Here is a 13,028-nt window from a genome sequence, read left to right on the forward strand (position 1 = left end):
TATATTTAGTCTGTACAGCCACCAGAGGGCTCATCCCTTGGAGTCCCAAGGGATCCCATAATCCCTTGGGAGTACAGGTATTTAAGGAGGCTTCACAGGTTGGAGAGGCACTCTGGAGACCTGCCATAAAACACTAAGATCACACTTTACTTTGAGCTCTTAGTGTTCAGTCTGACTCTTTCTCCATACACAACAACTGGCGACGAAATACAGATAGAGAACAGTGGGCATCCTGGAGAAATTCTCAGAGGGAGATGATTGGGAAACTTTTGTGGAGCGACTCGACCAATACTAGGTGGCCAACGAGCTAGATGGGGAAGAGAGCGCTGCCAAACGAAGGGCGATCCTCCTCACCGTCTGTGGGGCACCAACGTATGGCCTCATGAAAAATCTGCTTACTCCAGCAAAACCCACGGAGAAATCGTACGATGATTTGTGCATACTGGTCCGAGAGCATTTGAACCCGAAGGAAAGCGTTCTGATGGCGAGGTATTGGTTCTACACCTACAACAGATCTGAAGGCCAGGAAGTGGCGAGTTATATTGCCAAGCTAAAACGCCTTACAGGACATTGCAAATTTGAATAACATTTGGAGCACATGCTCAGAGACTTTTTTGTACTTGGCATTGGCCACGAAACCACACTTCGCAAACTTTTGACTGTAGCGACCCCAACCTTGAGTATGGCCAAAGCGATAGCCCAGGCGTTCATTGCCACCAGTGACAATACTAAGCAAACATCTCAGCATACAAGTGCTGCTACAGGTACTGTGAACAAAGTGATGTTGTTTTTGAATCGTAACGTACACATACCTACAGTTACACGTCCTCAGATGTCTCGGAGTCCACCATCAAGGGTGATGAATGCAAGGCCATTAACACCTTGTTGGCGATGCGCGGGTGATCATCGTTTCCATCCATGCCGATTCAAAGGATACGTTTGCAAGGGCTGTGGAACAATGAGACACCTCCAACGAGTCTGTAGACAAGCTGCAAAGCCTGTTAAACCTGAAAACCACCATGTTGCAGAGGAGGACAGATCCACAAAGGATCATGATGAACCAGAACCTCAGATCGAGGAGGCAGAGGTACATGGGGTGCACACATTCACCACGAATTGTCCCCCAATAATGCTGAATGTTGAACCAAATGGACTCCCGGTGTCAATGGAGCTGGACACGGACACGGACGCGAGCCAGTCCATCATGGGCAAAAAGACTTTCGAAAAGTTGTGGTGCAACAAGACCTCAAGACCAGTCTTAACTCCAGTTTGCACGAAACGAAGAACTTACACGAAAGAACTGAATCCTTTAATCGGCAGTGCTACCGTAAAGGTCTCCTACGATGGAGCGGTGCACAAACTACCACTCTGGGTGGTACCGGGCGATGGTCCCTCGCTGCTCGGCAGGAGCTGGCTGGGAAAGATACGCTGGAACTGGGACGACGTCCGAGCGCTATCGCCCGCTGACGACATTTCGTGTGCCCAGGTCTAAAACAAATTTCTTTCGCTGTTCGAACCAGGCATCGGGAAATTCCAAGGAGCAAAAGTGCAGATCCACCTAATTCCGGGGGCGGGACCCATCCATCACAAGGCGAGAGCAGTACCATACATGATGAGAGAAAAGATAGAGATGGAGCTAGACCGGCTACAAAGAGAGGGCATCATTTCCCCGATCGAGTTCAACGAGTGGGCCAGTCCTCTCGTCCCAGTCCTCAAGGGAGACGGCACCGTCAGAATTTGTGGCGATTACAAAGTAACTATCAATCGTTTCTCCCTGCAGGACCAATACCCACTACCAAAAGCCGACGACCTTTTTGCAACGCTGGCGGGAGGAAAGACGTTCACGAAGCTGGATCTGACTTCAGCCTACATGAAGCAGGAACTGGAGGAATTATCGAAGGCCCTCACCTGCATCAACACGCACAAAGGTCTTTTTGTTTATAACAGATGCCTGTTTGGAATTCGGTGACGGCAATATTCCAGAGAAACATGGAAAGCTTACTGAAGTCGGTCCCGCACACCGTGGTCTTCCAGGATGACATCTTGGTCACAGGTCAGAACACAGTCGAGCCTCTGCAGAACTTGGAGGAGGTTCTTAGTCGACTCAACTGTGTGGGGTTCAGGTTAAAACACTCGAAGTATGTTTTCCTGGCGACTGAAGTGGAGTTCCTGGGAAGGAGGATTGTAGCGGACGGCATCAGGCCCACCAACGCGAAAACGGAGGCAATCGAGAACGCACCGATGCCACAGAAGGTGATGGAGCTGCGGTCGTTTCTGGGACTTTTGAACTACTTTGGTAACTTCTTACCGGGTATCTCAGCACACTGTTAGAACCACTGTGTGTCTTACTATGAAAAGGGGACGAATGGGTTTGGGGCAAAAGCCAAGAAAATGCCTTTGTCAAAGCGAGAAAATTGTTATGCTCAAAGAAATTGCTTGTGTTGTATGATCCATGTAAGCGTTTGGTACTTGCATGTGATGCGTCGTCATATGGCGTCGGGTGGTGTATTGCAACAAGCTAATGATTTCGGGAAACTTCAACCGGTTGCTTATGCATCCAGGAGTCTGTCTAAGACTGAGAGAGCCTACAGATTGAGAAAGAAGCATTAACGTGTGTCTATGGGGTAAAGAAAATGCATCAATACCTGTTTGGGCTAAAATTCGAATTGGAAACTGACCATAAACCACTTATATCCCTGTTTTCCGAGAGTAAGGGGATAAATATCAATGCATCAGCCCGCATCCAGAGATGGGCGCTCATGTTGTCCACATACAACTATGCCATCCACCACATTCCAGGCACAGAAAACTGCGCGATGCTCTCAGTAGGTTTCCATTGCCCACTACGGGTGTGGAAATGGTGCAGCCCACAGATTTAGCCATGGTTATGGAAGCATTTGAGAGTGAACAGTCACCCGTCACTGCCCGGACGAGCCAGGACCCGTTATCTCTCATCAAAAGCTGTGTGATTCACGAGAATTGGTCCAGTGTCCCAGTGGAAATGCAGGAAGAGATAAAGCCGTTCCAGCGGCGCAAAGATGAAATGTTTATACAGGCAGACTGCCTTCTGTGGGGCAATCGAGTAGTGGTCCCCAAGAAGGGCAGAGACACCTTCATCAATGACCTCCACAGTACCCACCCAGGCATCGTAATGATGAAAGCGATAGACAGATCCCACGTGTGGTGGCTCGATATCGATGCGGACTTAGAGTCCTGCATTCACAGATGTAATACATGCTCGTAGTTAAGCAATGTACCCAGGGAGGCGCCGTTAAGTTTATGGTCTTGGCCCTCAAACCGCGGTCCAGGATACACGGGCCCGTTCTTGGGGAAAATGTTCCTTGTGGTTGTAGATGCGTACTCCAAGTGGATCGAATGTGAGATAATGTCGGCTAGCACGTCCGCTGTCACTACTGAAAGCCTGCGGGCCATATTTGCCACACACGGCCTACCCGATGTCCTGGTGAGCGACAACGGGCAATATTTTACCAGTGCTGAGTTCAAAGAATTCATGACCCGTAATGGGATCAAACATGTCACATCTGCCCCGTTTAAATCAGCGTCGAATGGTCAGGCAGAGAGAGCACTGCAAAGCATCAAACAAGGCTTGAAGAGAGTAACTGACAGCTCACTGCAGACTCGCCTATCCCGAGTCCTGCTTAGCTACCACACGAGACCCCACTCGCTCACTGGGACCCCACCCACTGAACTGCTCATGAAGAGAGCACTTAAGACAAGGCTCTCGTTAGTTCACCCTGATCTACATGAACAAGTAGAGAACAGGCAGCTTCAACAAAGTGCATACCATGATAGCGCAAATATGTCACACGAGATTGAAATCAATGATCCTGTATTTGTATTAAATTATCGACAAGGTCCCAAGTGGCTTCCCGGCACTGTCGTGGCCAAAGAGTGGAGCAGGGTGTTTCAGGTCAAACTTTCAAATGGACTAATTCACTGGAAACACTTGGACCAAATCAAACTCAGATTCACGGACTATCCTGAGCAACCCACCTGGACCCTAGCTTTTTTGATCCCCTAACATACACACCAGTGGCAACCGGCACCACAGTTGACCACGAAGCAGAACCTAACATCCACAGCAGCCCAGCAGAACCCAACACACCAGGCAGCCCAACAAGTCCAGCTGCACAGCAGCCCAGCGAGGGCCCAATAAATGATTCAACAACACCAGCTTTCACACCAAGATGATCAACCAGGCCAAGAAGGGTCCCAGATCGACTCACATTATAAATAGTTACACTGTTGACTTTGGTGGGGGGTGTGTTGTTATATATGTATACTTGTATTTACTCTGTACAGCCACCAGAGGGCTCATCCCCTGGAGTCCCAAGGGATCCCATAATCCCTTGGGAGCACAGGTATTTAAGGAGGCTTCACACTGGAGACCTGCAATAAAAGACTACGGTCTCACTTTACTTTGAGCTCACAGTGTTCAGTCTGACTCTTTCTCCATACACAACAATACCCACCACACATTCTGGCCCGTTGTAAAAGTCATACCTGAGCTGGAGGTGTGCCTGTTCTTCATTGCTGTCAAAAGTGTCGGAAAACATGTTCCTCAGAGATGTTATCTCGCTACAAGTACAAAAATCAAGTGATAAACAGTGCAAATGATGCCTTTTTACTGTGATTCTTCTTTCAGTTGTTCAGAGGTGTTGTAACCTGTTACTTTTCCCCTCTTATGAATTGGAGTTAGTATTGTACATCTCCTTCATTTTTGAACAATGCGTTAAAGTCTTATTTTCAATGGAAATGTGTATTGATTTCATATCAATAATGGTGGACTGCTTTGTTTTCAGAAAATGAACGAGACATTTGATGTGACAGTGAAGAGATGGAAAGGAGATCTTTGAAAGGTACTTGAATTCTTGCTCGCAATTTCAGGTTTTCAAATGGTTTCTCTGTGACATAAAACTAAATGTATTAAATTTTTTATTAAAATACTTGCAAACAGTCAAGTATGCAGTATATTTATCTTTTTGTTAGTGCTGAGAACATTTTTAATCTTCGGCCTTATGTTAAAATCATATTGGCATGGCGCTATTATCAAGACCGCTACCAGGGAGGCACGCATATATGATACGCTTATTCTAGGATGCATTCCAGTGAGTTAGCTCTGAAAATCTGCACTTCATAATACAGGGCAGCTTGCGAGTACTTTGCAATTTCTAGCTACGTTTATATAGTTTTTAGGCGCAAAATATTTATTTTTGGAAAATTGTGTTCTTCCATTGAAACCTCCATTCCTTTTATACACTAGTAGATCATCATGGTGATGGTCATGGTGAGTTGGAGCATATGTTGCTTTATCCCATCTAAAGTATAATATTAGGCGATTCATTTTACGGTGATTTGGTAAGTCAAATTGCATTTTTGTTAGAATATCTCACCTTTATTTCAAAACAAAATTTCAAGACTTTTATTTTCCTGGATAAGTGTGCATGGGTTTCATAACTCTTTTGTTTGCAGGATCTTGATGACTGTTAATTTTATCTCCATTTGCGTGAAAGCCCAGGTTACAGAGGAAATGGAAGAGGACATATTCCAAATAGCAGTAGGGATTGTGCATTGTTCGTGTTCGGAGGGTATTACTATGGTTTGGAAGCGGATCATGGATCTAGGAGCAGTGGCGTGGGGGTTGTGAGGGTGTGGAAGAGCCAGTGGGGAGGTTTGAGGAGGTATCAGTATTGAGGAGTGGATTGTGGGGTAGTGTTGGCAAATGCATTGTGGCTGGAGTTTTCTTAGGGTTGGGATGGCTGTGGGAGACAGGCAAGTGGAGGGGGAGTGGGAAGGATTGGCAGGAGAGAATGGTGAAAGAGAAGAATGGGTGGTCAGTGGGTCGGCATGGATCTCCCACTGCAGATTGATGCTGCATTCCTCACCATTCCTAGTTCCTCTCATCGCTCACCCAAGATGCCTGAAATGTCTCGTTGCTGTCTCCACCCCATGTTCCGAGGATGCCTGTATCCCACAGTCAGCTCAATACTGAGAAAAGCTCCATCACCATGGTTGTGTAAGCAGCCTTTCTGGTGGAGGGGGTCCTGGTTGAGGGTACAGCGGAAAGTTGAGCGTTTACAAAGCAATAATTTGGGGAAGTCTGTATTATTTAAAACGCTATTGCATTATATTTCAAATAAATGCTCAAGTTTTCCCAGGTCATATACTGCCTTATCCAGGGATGAGAGCGCCAGTTAAATTAATGGGGGCAGTAGAGGGAGGTAATGCTAACAAGAACTGGGGAGAGCGGTAAAGTGCTCCTAGGAGAAGAAAAGACCTCTGTGACCTGGGGGTAGAAGGGAAGAGAAAAGTAAACCCATCACCATGAAATAGGAACAATTTTACAACAATTTAGTTCAGCTGGCAACAAAGAGTACCAATAAATATCTACACAGCCCAGAATTTCTTTGCAAGAAAGGTGAGAAATATCCCACAAGTGATGGAATTTTGGCTGTGCGCACTTTGTGTAATGACATGTGACAGGCCTGACATTGACCTATATTTGGGGCACTTTGTAAGTTGTCAGCTTTTTTGAATCTGCTGATCTGCATTTGTGCATTTTCCACATTGCCATGTATAGGGATGGGCCATTTGTAAGCTTTCCCTGCTCAAAGCTAGCATGACTGTTCGTTTTCCTTGCTCAGTAATCAGAGAATGGCTACTGTATTAGCTTTCAAATAGGATCTACTAAAAGCAGTCCTAATATGTTCGCAGCCAACTTTTTTTGGGACCCAAACTGAAATAACTAACAGTGCACCGTGTACCTTTTTTGGGACACAATTTAACAATAATCTGGGCATGTTTAATCTCTCCAAACAGTGAAGCAAGACATCAATCTTATTTTGAGGAAGAATAATGACTCAAACCGCAATTACCTACTTCAAATAGGTAATACTTATTGATCTTCAGATTCAACTACATATGGCTAAATTGGTCGCTTTACAATACGTTGGGAACCTGCGTCAGACTCGGGGGGGGGGGGGGGGTGCGGGGGCGGGGGCGGGGGGGAATGCAGATTCCCCTTGAACCCCATCCCGGTTCTTTTCCAAGATAATGCATTTCCTAAACAAAATCAGAAAATGCTGGAAACACTCACCAGGCCAGGCAGCATCTGATGAGAGAAACAGTTAACGTTTCAAGTCGGGTCTCAGACCTCGGCAATTGCAGACCTGACGTTAGTGCGAGGAGGAAAACCCAGACTGGAGCTGGGAGGTAGTGGGGAAGTCCTCATCACTCCATTTTCACGTAATTTCTGCTGCTATTCTGCCAAATGTGGGGTGGGATAATGGAGGAAATTCCTGCCTGTGGGGTTCAATCGCATCCAGATTTTTTGTTTTCTGATAATGCAGAGAAATCCTTTTCACATAAGCTGCACTGCCAGTCTCTCTGTACTTCCTGTAATAATGCATATGTATAACTATTATTGAGATGGGATCATGATCGCCTTAGAATCATCGAAGTATAGAATAGTACATGGGTGCGATAGCACAGTGGTTATGTTACTGGACTTGTAATCGAGAGGACTGGGTTTATGAACCAGAGTTCAAATCCCACCATAGCAACTGGGGAATTTAAATTCAGTTACTTAAATAAATCTGGAATAAAAAGCTAGTGTCCCTAATAATGACCATGAAACTACCGGATTGTTGTTAAAAACCCATCCGATTCATTACTGTTCTTTAGGGAAGGAAATCTGCCATCCTTACCTGGTTTGGCCTATATGAGGTGCCAGACCCACTCTTAAGTGCCCTCTGAAATGGCCCAGCAAGCCACACAGTTGTTCCAAACCGCAACAAAGTAGTATGCTAAAAATAAAACCAGACGGACCATCCAACATCGCCCTAGCACCGGACATGACAAAGGCACACCAAGCCCAGTCAACCCTGCAAAATCCTCCTCACTAACATCTGGAGACTTGGGCCACAGACTAATCAAGTGATATTGTCATACTCACAGAATCATTCCTTTCAGCCAGTGTCCCAGATTCCTCCATCACCACATACCCACCAGTGGTGGTGGCACAGTGGTATACAGATGGAAGGGAGTGGCCCTGGGAGTCCTCAACATTGACTCTGGACACCATGAAGTCTCATGGTTTCAGGTCAAACATGGGCAAGGAAACCTTCTGCTGATTGCCACTGATGAATCAGTACTCCTCCATGTTGAACACCACTTGGAAGAAGCACTGAGGTTCTTTGGGTGGGGGTCTTCAATGTCCATCATCAAGGTCCCACATGGCAAATTGGTTAGAAAATTAAAAGCCAATGGGATCCAAGGGAAATTGGCAAGTTGGATCCAAAATTGTGTCAGTGGCATGAAGCAAAGGGTAATGGTCGACACGTGTTTTTGTGACTTCAAGGCTGTTTCCAGTGGGCTTCTGCAGGGCTCAGTACTAGAGGCCCCTTGCTTTTTGTGGTATGTAATGATTTAGACTTCAATGTAGAGGCATGATTAAGAAGCTTGCAGATAATATGGAAATTGGCCGTGTGGTTGACAGTGAGGAAGAAAGCTGGAGACTGCAGGAAGATATCAATGGACTGGTCAGGTCAACAGAAAAATCGCAAATGGCATTCAATCTGGAGCAGTGTGAGGTAACGCATTTGGGGAGGGCTAATAATGCAAGGGAATGCACAATAAATAGTAGCATACTGAGAAATGTAGAGGAACAGAGAGACCTTGGAGTGCATGTCCACAGATCCCTGAAGATAGGACAGGTAGATAAGGTGGTTAAGAAGGCATACGGGATACTTTCCTTTATTAGACAAGGCATTGAATATAAGAGAACGGAGGTTGTGCTTGAACTGTATAAAACACTAATTAGGCCACAGCTTAATTGCGAACAATTCTGGTTACCACATTATAGGAAAGATGTGCTTGTATTAGAAAGGGTACAGAGGGCATTTATGAGGATGTTGCAACGACTGGAGAATTTTAGTTATGAGGAAAGATTGGATAGGCTGGGATTGTTTTCTTTGCAACAGAGGAGGCTGAGGGGAGATTTAATGAGGTGTATAAAATTATGAGGGGTCTAGATAAAGTGAATAGGCAGAAACCCTCAACGCATTTAAAAAGTACTTGGATATGCACTTGAAGTGCTGTAACCTACAAGGCTACAGACCAAAAGCTTGAGTGGGATTAGGCTGGATAGCTCTTTTTTTTGGCCAGCACAGCCACGATTGGCCAAATGTCCTCCTTCTTTGCTGTAAATTTCTATGATTCTGTTTCTGTGAATAATTTGCTGAGTGGCCCAGTAGCACCGATCAAGCTGGCTGAATCCTGAAGGATATAGCTGCCAGCCTGGGTTTGCAGCAGGTGATGAGAGAACCAACACGAGGGGAAAACTTACATGACCACGTTCTCTCCAATCTACATGTCGCAGATACATCTGTCCATAACCGTATTGGTAGGTGTGACAACCACACAGTCATTGCAGGGACGAAGTCCCGTCTTCGCACTGAAGTTGTGTGGCACTACAACCGTGCTAAATGAGATAGATTTAGAATAGATCTAGTAACTCAAAACTGGGCATCCATGAGGCACTGTGGGCCATCATCAGCAGTATGATTGTATTCCACCACAATCTGTAACCTTATGATAAGGCATATCCCTCATTCTACCATTACCAGGACTAACCCTGGTTCAATGAGAAGTGTAGGAGAACATGCCAGGAGCAGCACCAGGCATACCTAAAAATGAATAGCCAACCTGGTGAAGCTACAACACATGGTAACCAGCGGAAACAGCATGCTGCAGACAAAGCTAAGCGATCCCACAATCAACGGATCAGATCAAAGCTCTGCAGTCCTTCCACATCCAGTCATGAATGGTGGTGGACAATTAAACAACTAACAGGAGGAGGAGGCTCCATGAACACCCCTATCCTCAATGATGGCTGAAGGGTTCTCAACCATCTTCAGCCAGAAGTGCCGAGTGGATGATCCATCGCTGCCTCCTCCTGAGGTCTCCACCATCACAGAAGCCAGTCTTCAGCCAATTCGATTCACTCCATGTGATAGCAAGAAACTGGATACAACAAGGACTATAGCCTCCGACAACATCCAGGTTGTAGTTCTGAAGACTTGTGCTCCAGAACTAGCCGCGTCGTTTGCCAAGTATTTCATAAATTCCATTTTAAAAGCTTCTATTGAAGCTGTTTCCACTACCCTATCAGGCAGTACATTCCAAATCTTAACTACTCATTGTGTAAAAAGGTTTTTCCTCGTGTCGCCTCTGGTTCTTTGGCCAATCACCTTAAATGTATGCCCTCTGGTTATCGACCCTGCAGCCATTCAAAACCATTTGTTTATTTACTCTATCATGGTTTTACTCTATCATGCTTTTAAACACCTATCAAATCTCCTCTTAGCCTTCTCTGCTCTAAACAGAACAAGCAGCTTCTCCATTCAATCCATGTAAATGTAATCCCTCATCCCTGGAACCATTCTAGTAAATCTCTTTCGTACCCTCTCCAAAGACTTCATGTCCTTCCTAAAAGTGTGGTGCCCAGAATTTTAAACAATGCTCCAACTGGGGCTGAACCTTTTTGTACTCTGTACCTCTATTTATAAAGCTCAGGATCCCATATGGTTTATTAATTGCTTTGTTAATCTATCCTGCCACCTTCAAATATGTGTGCACATACATCCCCAGGTCTCTCTGTGCTTACACCCCCTTTAAAATTGTATAATTTAGCTTGTCTCTTCATTCTTCCTACCAAAATATATCACCTCACACATTTTTGCGTTGAATTTCATCCACCATTGCACCAGTCTTTCTGTCTTCTTGAAGTCTATTACTATCTTCCTCACTGTTTACAACACTTCCAAGTTTAGGCCCTGAACCCCCAAGTCCAAGTCATTATTGTATATCAAAAACAGCAGTGGTCCTCGTACTGAACCCTGGAGAACACCATTGTATAACTCCCTCCAGTCTGAAAAACAGCCTTCACCACAACTCTTTGTTTTCTATCCTGTAGCCATTTTTCTATCCATGCTGCTACTGCCCCTTTTATCCCAGGGGCTTCAATTTTGCTAATCTTACATCTTCTTAAATGCTGATTGTATGACTTTGCTTGAATATAGATTTTTAGAACTGTCTGTATTCTTTGAACTAAAATCTTTTCCCTATCTGTGTATAATTAATATATTAAAATTCTTGGGTACGTGCACTTTTGGTCTACTTGCTCCATAAAAATTCCAATGTCCAAATTTAGAATGGAATCTGCTTATGTAAACTTGCCTTGTAATAACCCATCCTACCAGTAGAGGTGATGCAGCACCATCATTGGCAGGAGTGTGCAATTAAAGTGTGTCATGTTTATATTGATAGTTCCATTATAGATGTAAAGTTTACAATGGAAATATAAAAATCATCATCGTCATAGGCAGCCCCTCGGAATCGAGGAAGACTTCCATTCCTGAAGTGAGTTCTTTGGTGGCTGAACTGTCCAATACGAGAGCCACGGACTCTGTCACAGGTGGGACAGACATTCGCTGAGGGAAGGGTTAGGTGGGATTGGTTTGCTTCACGCTCCTTCCGCTGCTTGCACTTGACCTCTTCATGCTCTCAGCGTTCAGATTCGAAGAGCTCAACGCCCTTCCGGATGCACTTTCTCCACCTAGGGCATTCTTCGGCCAGGGACTCCCAAGTGTCAGTGGTGATGTCGCACTTTACCAGAGAGGCTTTGAGGGTGTCCTTGTAACGTTTCCGCTGCCCACCGTTGGCTCGTTTGCCGTGAAGGAGTTCCGCATAAAGTATTTGCTTAGGGAGTCTCGTGTCTGGCATGTGAACCATGTGGTCTGTCCAGCGAAGCTGATCTAGTGTGGTCAGTGCTTCAATGCTGGGGATGTTAGCCTGGACGAGGACACTAATGTTGGTACGCGCGTCCTCCTAGGGGATTTGCAGGATCTTGTGGAGACATCGTTGGTGATATATCTCCAGCGACTTGAGGTGACTTCTATACATCATCCATGCCTCTGATCCATACAGGCGCGACTTGAGGTGTCTTCTATACATCGTCCATGCCTCTGATCCACACAGGAGGGCGGGTATTACTACAGCCCTGTAGACAATGAGTCTGGTGGTAGATTTGAGGGCCTGGTCTTTGAACACACTTTTCCTCAGGCGACCGAAGGCTGCATTGGCGCACTGGAGGTGATGTTGAATCTCCGCATCAATGTCTGCTTTTGTTGATGAGGCTCCCGAGGTATGGGAAATGGTCCACGTTGTCGAGGGCCGCCCGTGAATCTTGATGACTGGGGGGCAGTGCTGTGCGGCGAGGACAGGCTGGTGGAGGACCTTTGTCTTACGGATGTTAAGCGTAAGGCCCATGCTTTCATATGCCTTGGTGAATATATCGACTATATCCTGGAGTTCAGCCTTAGAATGTGCGCAGACGCAGGCGTAGTCCGCGTACTGTAGCTCGACGGCAGAGGTTGGGGTGATCTTGGACCTGGCCTGGAGGCGGCATAGGTTCAACAAGTTCCCACTGGTTCTGTAGTTTAGTTCCAATCCAGCGGGGAGCTTGTTGACTGTGAGGTGGAGCATGGCAGCGAGGAAGATTGAGAAGAGGGTTGGAGCGATGACGCAGCCCTGTTTGACCCCGGTCCGGATGTGGATTGGGTCTGTATTGGATCCGTTGGTAAGGATCACGGCCTGCATGTCGTCGTGGAGCAGGCGAAGGATGTTGACAAACTTTTGAGGGCATCCGAAATGGAGGAGGACGCTCCATAGACCCTCATGGTTGACAGTGTCAAAGGCCTTTGTAAGATCGAAAAAGGCCATATATAAGGGCTGCCGCTGCTCCCTGCATTTTTCCTGCAACGGTCGCGCTGCAAAGATCATGTCCGTTGTGCCCCGTAGGGGACGAAATCCGCACTGTGATTCCGGGATGAGCTTCTCGGCCACAGGGAGAAGACGGTTGAGGAGAACTCTAGCGACAACTTTCCCAGTGGCTGATAGCAGGGAGATTCCCCTATAGTTGCTGCAGTCGGACTTGTCCTCTTATT

At 46.1% G+C, this 13,028-nt stretch overlaps 1 long non-coding RNA gene across 1 annotated transcript in view; it reads left to right on the forward strand.

The window, feature by feature from the left end:
• The window catches only part of LOC139278314 (uncharacterized), a 151,853-nt gene that overhangs the window by 46,380 nt on the left and 92,445 nt on the right, over positions 1-13,028 (forward strand). The window contains exon 2 of the long non-coding RNA XR_011596243.1: positions 4,824-4,880. This is a non-coding gene — a long non-coding RNA (uncharacterized lncRNA). The remainder of the gene's footprint in view (positions 1-4,823; positions 4,881-13,028) is intronic.

This window comes from Pristiophorus japonicus, chromosome 13 (genome assembly GCF_044704955.1).
Source record: "Pristiophorus japonicus isolate sPriJap1 chromosome 13, sPriJap1.hap1, whole genome shotgun sequence".
Lineage (NCBI taxonomy): Eukaryota > Metazoa > Chordata > Chondrichthyes > Pristiophoridae > Pristiophorus > Pristiophorus japonicus.